Genomic DNA, 9014 nt, shown 5'->3' on the forward strand with positions numbered 1-9014 from the left:
GCTCCACTGTCGTTCTTTGTTAATAGGCATTTAGGTTATTCTAACCTTTTACTAGAATGAACAAGGCTTTAGTAGTATCTAGTATTTAAAAGTTGCATTGTATCCCATTTTATAGTTCTGTTATTTATTAAAATACTTACTTTATACCACTGTTGAGTGTTTAGATGTTTTTTCAACCTTATTATAAATAATTCTGACCTGTAGTTGCATACGCCTTTAGCACATATCTGTCTGGGATAAATCCCTACACATAGCATGGCTGGATACAAGAGTATTGCATGTTGTAAAAGGATTTTGGGGCACCCGGGGGGCTCAGTCAGTTGAGCATCAGACTCTTGGTTTCAGCTCAGGTCATGATCCCAGGATTGTGGGATCAAGCCCTTTGTTGGGCTCTGTGCTGAGTGTGGAGCCTGCTTTGGATTCTCATTCTCTCTATCTCTGTCTCCTAAATTAAAAAAAAAAAAGGGATTTTGATCTATACTACCTATTGCTAAATTGCATTTCAGAAGGGTTGCTCAGTTTTCATATTTCCCATCAGTGTAAAAGTGCTGGTTTTCCTGCCCCCCTTGCCAGCACTGCGTATTACTGTTTTTATTTATTTTTTATTATTTTTTTTAATGTTTGTTTTTTTTTTTTTTTTCTAGGAGAGAGAGAGAGAGAGAGACAGCATGAGCAGGGAGGGTCAGAGAGAGAGGGAGTCACAGACTCTGAAACAGGCTCCAGGCTCTGAGCTGGAAGTCAGCACAGAGCCCGACGCAGGGCTCGAACCCACGAACCGTGAGATTATGACCCGAGCGAAAGTCGGACGCTTAACCGACTAAGCCACCCAGGTGCCCCTGCGTATTACTGTTTTTAAAAAGCTTGCCCATTTGATAGCCAGAAAACCTTTCGTCTCGTACAGAGTTTTTCACTGCTTATTGTTTTATTTCTCCTTATACTTGGTTGTAAAATTTGGGCAAGAACTTTAGTTCCTGAGACTGTTCTCCTACTGTACGATAATTTAGAATAGAGCAGTTCTTGTATACTTGGTTCAGCTTAGATCATTTTTGTTGAATAATTCTTTTATGTTTCTCTCCTTTAGTCCTTTTTAGAATTGTTCTTTAAGGGACTCCTGGGTGGCTCAGTTGGTTTTGACTCAGGTTATGATCTCATGGTTCATGAGTTTGAGCCCTGCACTGGGCTCTGTGCTGACAGTGCACAGCCTCCTTTGGATTCCCTCTGTCTCAGTGCTCCTCCCCTGCTCAGGCACTCTCTCCCTCTCAAATTAAACAAATAAGTAAAAATAGAAAAAGAATTGTTCTTTAAAAAGCTTCACATGAATCTTACAGAAACTTTATATTTTTTATACGCATTTTGGTCTGAAGATCTACCATGCTAGTTACTCTGACTGAACACTCATTGCCGCACTTTCCCCCCCTTGGAAGGCCTGAGGCTTTGTGCTCAGAGGCTGTGTTCTTCGGAGGCACTTAACAGTGTTGGGGTAAAGCTGAGCACTTAACAGTATTTTTTTTTTTTTACTTCAAGAAGGAGCCATAGAGCCGTAGTTTATTAGTGTAACTCTGTGAAGTTCACCAGGTATTTTTTTTTTCTTTTATAGACTTTCTTGTCTTTCCAGAAAGTCGGGATAGAAATTACATTGCTCAGAAAACCCTCAGAGGACATTTCCCATTTGCTCCCATGATGGATGTCAGAAAAGCGGTTCATCGGTGTTTCCTCAGAATTTCTCACATGTAGGAAGTCGTTTAAGAGAAGACGTCCATGTGCTCGCTTCGGCAGCACATATACAAAAAAAAAAAAGAGAAGACGTCCAGAACAAAAAGACAGTGAAGAAAATCAGTCCCACGTTTGGACAGTGTAGATAAGAAAATGTAATTTTAAAAATGATGCAGTTAAAAATTCCTCAGATCAGTTTAGTTGTACAGCCGTCAAAGTAACGCGTGGTATCAGTGAAGAAGTATGTGTAGCATGCAGATGGTTATTTCTGTTACTGAAGAACCTATTGTCAAAGGGCCATTAAACTCGCATTTTTTAAATTAATGTAGTATGTTCTTTTATTCAAGTATGTACGGACTTCTTGAGACACTGTAGTAATATGATTTTCCAAAAATTTATGTTCTACTTTTAAATGTGACTTGTAGTTTCAGGCTGCTTCAGTGTGGGTCATTTGCATCTGAGAGGAAGTGGCCAAGATCACTTGTATTCCAAGTCGAATCTGAGGTTTCATGAGGCCTTTGAAGCTCTCGCCGAGAGTGTACTTGTGGAAAGAAGAGAGTTGCTCCCGCGGCAGAGGTCGTCCTGTGTGTGACGTCCCCCCCGGCACGCGGCGGCCGCTCACACGGGCGTGGGGAGCAGACGAGAGCTCTTCCCATCTGTCCCCTGAGGTAGCTATGCAGTCGCCTCATTGCTAAACTTTCAAGTATTATGAGAACCAAAGTAGAGTTTTTAGGTTTGGGCTTTTTTTTTGGTTTTTGGTTTTTGGGGTTTTGTTTTTACTTGGTATTAATTTCACATATGCCAAAGTATTTCAGGATATGAAATGTATTGCTTCTAGACTATAAATCTACTTCCTGGAAAGACTGTTCTGTAATATTTCACTTTGTTTTACTATGACTTCAAAATCAAACAATCTTAAATATTTTCCTAATACTACACGGGAATGCCGATTTTTCTTCTGTTATGCGGTAGAGACATTTTACACTGTTTACATAGTTCTCATGGAACATAGACTTTTTTGAAAGCAACATATGATACACATTTTTTGTGTATATATTCTAATTAGTGTGAATAAAACAGTAACTGCATTTTTAAAAAGCAGCATACGTCTGTATTTCTCGTCTTCCTTAAAAATATTCCAGCGAGTTCAGCGTTCATTTACTTTTCGTTGTGAGTACCTGCTGTATGTGATTCATTCATGGCATTTGCTCATAATAATAGAATTAGGACGGAACAATTTTAGAGCCGAAGTGATGTCAGGCAGCATGTGTTCATTCCCACCAACCTTATTCTATGGCTGAGGACACGACACTAAGTGCCTTTCTCTGACTGCAGATCTAGTGGCCGATCGGGGCTGGAATACAGTTTCCCTGACTCCATTTTGGCCTTCATTTCTCGACACCTACTACTACCGCCTTTCACTTAATTTCCATTTATCTTCCCTAAACTGGAGACATAAAGAAAAATGAAGGTCATTTATGTATACTTAACAAAATCCAGTTTGAATTTTCAACTTACAACTGGTTTCGTCTGCCTGTGTCTTTTGAGTATTGTGCAGAGAAGCACCTGAACCAGTGTCTAAAGAATAAATGTGTACCAGGTGAGTTTCAGGAGTTTTTTTTTTTAATGTTTATTATTGAGACAAAGAGAAACAGAGCATGAGTAGGGGAGGGGCAGAGAGAGAGGGAGACACAAAATCAGAAGCAGGCTCCACGCTCTGAGCTGCCAGCACAGCCTGACGCGGGGCTCGAACCCACGAGCCACGAGATCATGACCTGAACTGAAGCTGGACATTTAACCGACTGAGCCACCCAGGCACCCCATGGAATTTTGAGATTTTATTTTAACACTTGAAACATGTATTAGAAGTTTTGGCGACTCTGCCTGTGGACATGTATTTATATTACTCTTCAATTTCTTTAAAAAAAATTAAAGCAAAACTGTTAGCATTTCCCAGGAGAGTGGAATCTGCATCTGTTAGCATATTGTTCACTATTGGTACCACGGTGTCTACCAAGGTCTTGTCTCATAGGAAGGCACTTTCCAAATATTTCTTGAATAAAAGAATTTCAAGAATCAAAAACATGGTTTAACACTTGGAAGAGATGTTGAAAGACCATTTGGATCAGTGGTTTGTAAACTTTTTAAAAGCAGCAAAACCCTTTTTCAAGTGAGAACTTCCCATAAAATTCCAGAACATAACCTAGATGTGAGCATAGCTTCTGAGTCCGGCTTGACCTCCCACTTCCCCCAGAACAGCTCACCTCCGCCTGGCCCCTCCCACCCCAGCCCCTAATCTGGGCTAATGCCCTCACTTTCCCCAGGTGAGGAAGGTCAAGTCTCTTGTCCTTCTGAAAGGGTTTCAGACCCAGAGTGTGGGACCAAAAAAAAGCCTCAGTGTCTCATGTTGGAGGTCCAAGTCCTCATAAAACCGGTGATGGTAACCTGGCTGGTTAAGTTGACAACTAACAAGGGGAAAGCACTCTTTAGCTCTGATACACCTGTGTGTTTCCAGAGGTCTATCAAGTAAGGGTGTTTTCTCAAAGTGTGAGCGTCACAACAAATTACACAGGTCATATTGATTTTTGAGGTAAGTGTGTTCCTGGAAAGGTGTGATCCACGTAGAGCCTGGGAAATGAGGCAGAGAGGAGCTAACCCCCATCCTGGCAGGAAGACCATACGTGTGACATAGTCACTCACGGCACGTGGTCTGACTGTGAGCAAGGCTGGCGATCCACTGTCCCAGGAACCCCAGGATAATTGGCCTTGGTGCTTACACTGCCGTTGTTTTGGGTTTCCATGACGGGAGGTGTCCAGCTGCTTTAGTGTTTACCACGCGACACTGGTGGTGACCTCGTTTCCCGTGTAGGTTTTGCCATCTGGGAAAAGGGTGAATTGAGCTGCGGGTGCTGAGTGATGGGCTTTCTTCTAAGATACAGTCTTCATAACCGTTCGGTAGGCGTTCTGCCTCGGAGGAGCCGGCGTGCAGGTGGGTCCTCTAAGGGGGTGATGGAATTCAGCGCCGTTAGGGGCTGAGGTGACGGCCCTGTGTTCTGCTGCCCATCTCCCCGCAGAGCACGGGCTGGACTGTCGGCTGGTTTGTCTCCTCGAGGTGTCTGTCATACTGTTATCAGTCTTGCCCTGCTATTTCACCTCTGAGCGAGCTTCCCAAACCCTGACGGCCTCGTAAAGAGCTTTGGTGCCTCCCTGCCTTGGTGACCAAGCTCTTAGCTCTGGCCCCTGGGATGAGACTTTGTCCCTCACCTATCAAAGCACAGTGTGTTTTGGTTTTGGTCCGGTTCCTCTGCCATGCAGTTCCCTGACCTCACAGTTGTGAGACTAAATGGAAATATGGGTGAAGTGCGTGTGACAGTGCCAGGCACGTAGTAGCACGTGGGACGCCCTGTTCTGTCGCCGGGAGCACTCACGTCAGGGAAGACCCAGGCCTTCACGGCTGGCTCACTGCCACTCCTCTCCTTCCTGGGCTGTACTTTGACCAGGTTTCTTGCAGCCGAGAGCAGCTAGCGGCCATGCAGGCGCGTGAAGCGTGGCGGCCTGGAGGAGGCAGTGGTCGTTAGAAAGGAGGATGAGGGACAGTAGAGCCGGTTGGGGTGGGGTGGCAGGGATGCCAACGCTGATCTGCTGCTTCACGAAGGTCAGCAGGCCCATTAGAAAGCACCTGTGGGCCACCAGGGCGGCTCAGTCGGCTAAGCGTCTGACTCTTGATTTTGGCTCAAGTCACAATCTCACTGGTTAGTGGGTTCAAGACCCATATCGGGCTCTACGATGACAGTGTGGAGCCTGCTTGGGATTCTCATGCCCCTGCCCTTCCCGCACGCATATACTCTCTCTCAAAATAAACTTGAAAAAAGTAAGCACCTGTGTGTTAACTTCTGCATGCCCTGATTCCCTAAGCTCTTTTTGGGATATAAAGATCAAGAAAACATGTTTTTCCTTCTTAAATTCTGTTTTCTCCCTGATACTTTGTTTTCCTGCTTGAAAACATCGACCCTCCCTTCTAGAGTTCCTCCAAACTCACAGGCCCCACAGAACACATGGAAGATGACTTCACGTTGTTAACACCAGGGGGAGCTCGTGAGACAACACAGCCTCTTCATACTTCAGTCTCCAGCCAAGGGGAACGAGTCTGGGCGGTATACGCGGGCAATACCCCCGGAAACGACCACAAAATACGTTCAGCATGTGACACTGCGTGATGACACCTCAAACAGACCAGGGATTATCAAGGACCCATCCTGGAGCTAGTAGATTCGTTAGAGAGTGAAATGCAGATTCAGGTTCATGGACAGGTGCAAATGGCATCCTTGGGGTGACCCGCTGTATTTTTGTTTCCTTCCTTATGTTAAAGAGTGACTTCTAAGAGACTCTCTTATGGAAATTTCCACATACTCCCAAGTATGGAGGCTGGCTTGATGAATCCCCTTCTACTCTTTGCCCTCACGTTGGCGGTGCTGGCAGGGATGGCCTCTTGAGGTGACCTAAAGGACACGCAAGTAGTGGCGGCCAGGTGAGAAGTGGGGCAGAGTACTCAGGATGCGTGGGAATCTGTCGGGTGGGAAAGGGCATTGCACGCTCGGGCCGCTGGAAGAAATTAGGTTGTTATGCGTGAACTGTGAAAAGAACCGTATGAGTGTGTTGAGTCTGATTATCATTAACACTGTATGTTTTTAAAGGCTATTTATCTTTTTTATTTATTTATATTTTTTACAAATAGTTTGTCAAATTAGTTTCCACATAACATTCAGTGCTCATCCCCACAAGTGCCCTCCTCCATGCCCATCCTCCCCCCCCCCACATCCATCAGTCCTCAGTTTTTGTCAGCATTCAAGAGTCTCTCATGGTTTGCCTCTCTCCCTTTCCCCCACCATTTCCCCCCTTCTTCTCCCCCTTGTTCCTCCGTCAAGTTCCTCCTAATCCTCCTATACGTGCAAACATATGATATTTGTCCTTCTCTGCCTGACTTATTTCGCTCAGCATCACACCCTCAAGGTCCTCATGTTGCTACACATGGCCAGATTTCATTGTTTCTCATTGCCATGTAGTATTCCATCATATAGATGAACCACATCTTCTTGATCCATTCGTCCGTTGATGGACACTTTGGCTCTTTCCATGTTTTAGCTATTGTTGGGAGTGCTGCTATGAACATTGGGGTCCATGTGCCCCTATGCATCAGCACTCCTGTATCCCTTGGGTAAATTCCTAGCAGTGCTATTGCTGGGTCATAGGGGAGTTCTAGTGTTAGTTTCCTGAGGAACCTCCACACTGTTTTCCAGAGGGGCTGTACCCGTTTACATTCCCACCAACAGTGTAGGAGGGTGCCCGTTTCTCCACATCCTCGCCAGCATCTAGAGTTCTCTGATTTGCTCATTTTAGCCACTCTGACTGGCGTGAGGTGGTATCTCAGTGTGGTTTTGATTTGTATTTCCCTGATGAGGAGGGATGCTGAGCATCGTTTCATGTGTCTGTTGGCCATCTGGATGTCCTCTTTGGAGAAGTGTCTGTTCATGTCTTCTGCCCATTTCTTCACTGGGTTGTTTGTTTTTCGGGCGTGTAGTTTGGTGAGTTCCTTATAGATTCTGGATATTAACCCTTTATCTGATATGTCATTTGCAACTATCTTTTCCCATTCCGTTGGTTGCCTATTAATTTTCTGGGTTGTTTCCTTGGCTGTGCAGAAGCTTTTAATCTTGATGAGGTCCCAACAGTTTATTTTTGCTCTTGATTCCCTTGCTTTTGGGGATGTGTCAAGTAAGAAGTTGCTGCGGTGGAGGTCAAGGAGGTTGTTTCCTGCTTTCTCCTCTAGGGTGTTGATAGTTTCCTGTCTCACGTTCAGGTCCTTTATCCATTTTGAGTTGATTTTTGTGCATGGTGTGAGAAAATGATCTAGTTTCATTCTTCTGCATGTTGCTGTCCAGTTCTCCCAACACCATCTGTTAAAAAGGCTGTCTTTTTTCCATTGGATATTCTTTCCTGCTTTGTCAAAGATCAGTTGGCTGTATACTTTTGGGTCCACTTCTGAGTTCTCAATTCTGTTCCATTGGTCTATGTGTCTGTTTTTGTGCCAATACCATACTGTCTTGAGGATGACAGCTTTGTAGTAGAGGCTGAAGTCTGGGATGGTGATACCTCCCGTTTTGGTTTTATTTTTCAGTATTACTTTGGCTATTCGGGGTCTTTTGTGGTTCCATACAAATTTTTGGATAGTTTGTTCTAGTTTTGAGAAGTATGCTGGTGCAATTTTGATTGGAATTGCATTGAATGTGTAGAGTGCTTTAGGTAGTAATGACATCTTAACTATATTTATTCTTCCTATCCATGAGCATGGAATGTTTTTCCATTTCTTTGTGTCTTCTTCAATTTCCTTCATAAGTTTTCTATAGTTTTCATCATACAGATCTCTTGTATCCTTGGTTAGGTTTATTCCGAGGTATTTTATGGTTTTTTGTGCAATTGTGAATGGGATCAGTTTCTTGATTTCTCTTTCTGTTGCTTCATTATTGGTGTATAAAAATGCAACCGATTTCTGTACGTTGATTTTGTACCCTGCAACTTGGCTGAATTCTTGGATCAGTTCTAGTAGGCTTCTGGTGGAGTCTGTCGGGTTTTCTATGTAGAGTATCATGTCATCTGCGAAGAGTGAAAGTTTGACTTCCTCTTTGCCAATTCTGATGCCTTTGATTTCCTTTTGTTGTCTGATGGCTGATGCTAGGACTTCCAGCACTATGTTAAACAACAGTGGTGAGAGTGGACATCCCTGTCGTGTTCCTGATCTCAGGGGGAAAGCTCTCAGTTTTTCCCCGTTGAGGATGATGTTAGCTGAAGGCTTCTCATAGATGGCTTTGATGATGTTTAAGTAGGTTCCTTCTATCCCAACTTTCTCGAGAGTCTTTATTAAGAAGGGATGCTGTATTTTGTCAAATGCTTTTTCTGCATCTATTGACAGGATCATATGGTTTTTATCTTTTCTTTTATTGATATGATGTATCACATTGATTGATTTGCGAATGTTGAACCAGCCCTGTAACCCAGGAATGAATCCCACTTGATCTTGGTGGATGATTCTTTTGATATGCTGCTGGATTCGATTTGCAAGGATCTTGTTGAGAATTTTTGCATCCGTATTCATCAAGGATATTGGCCTATAGTTCTCTTTTTTTGCTGGATCTCTGTCTGGCTTGGGAATCAGAGTGATGCTGGCTTCATAAAATGAGTCCGGGAGTTTTCCTTCGACTTCTATTTTTTGGAATAGCTTGAGAAGAATTGGGATTAATTCTGTT

The 9014-nt window shown here is 43.8% G+C and overlaps 1 protein-coding gene across 2 annotated transcripts in view; it reads left to right on the plus strand.

The window, feature by feature from the left end:
* Positions 1-2811, plus strand: part of LOC120235166 (SEC23 interacting protein) — a 47911-nt gene extending 45100 nt beyond the window's left edge. For both annotated transcript variants that reach the window (XM_039237340.1, XM_039237341.1), the window contains exon 19: positions 1598-2811. The gene's annotated coding sequence lies outside the window, so the exon portion shown is untranslated. The remainder of the gene's footprint in view (positions 1-1597) is intronic.
* The last annotated feature ends 6203 nt before the right edge of the window (positions 2812-9014 follow it).

Source organism: Hyaena hyaena, unplaced genomic scaffold (assembly GCF_003009895.1).
Source record: "Hyaena hyaena isolate Hyena2069 unplaced genomic scaffold, ASM300989v1 scaffold_124, whole genome shotgun sequence".
Classification (NCBI taxonomy): Eukaryota; Metazoa; Chordata; class Mammalia; order Carnivora; family Hyaenidae; genus Hyaena; species Hyaena hyaena.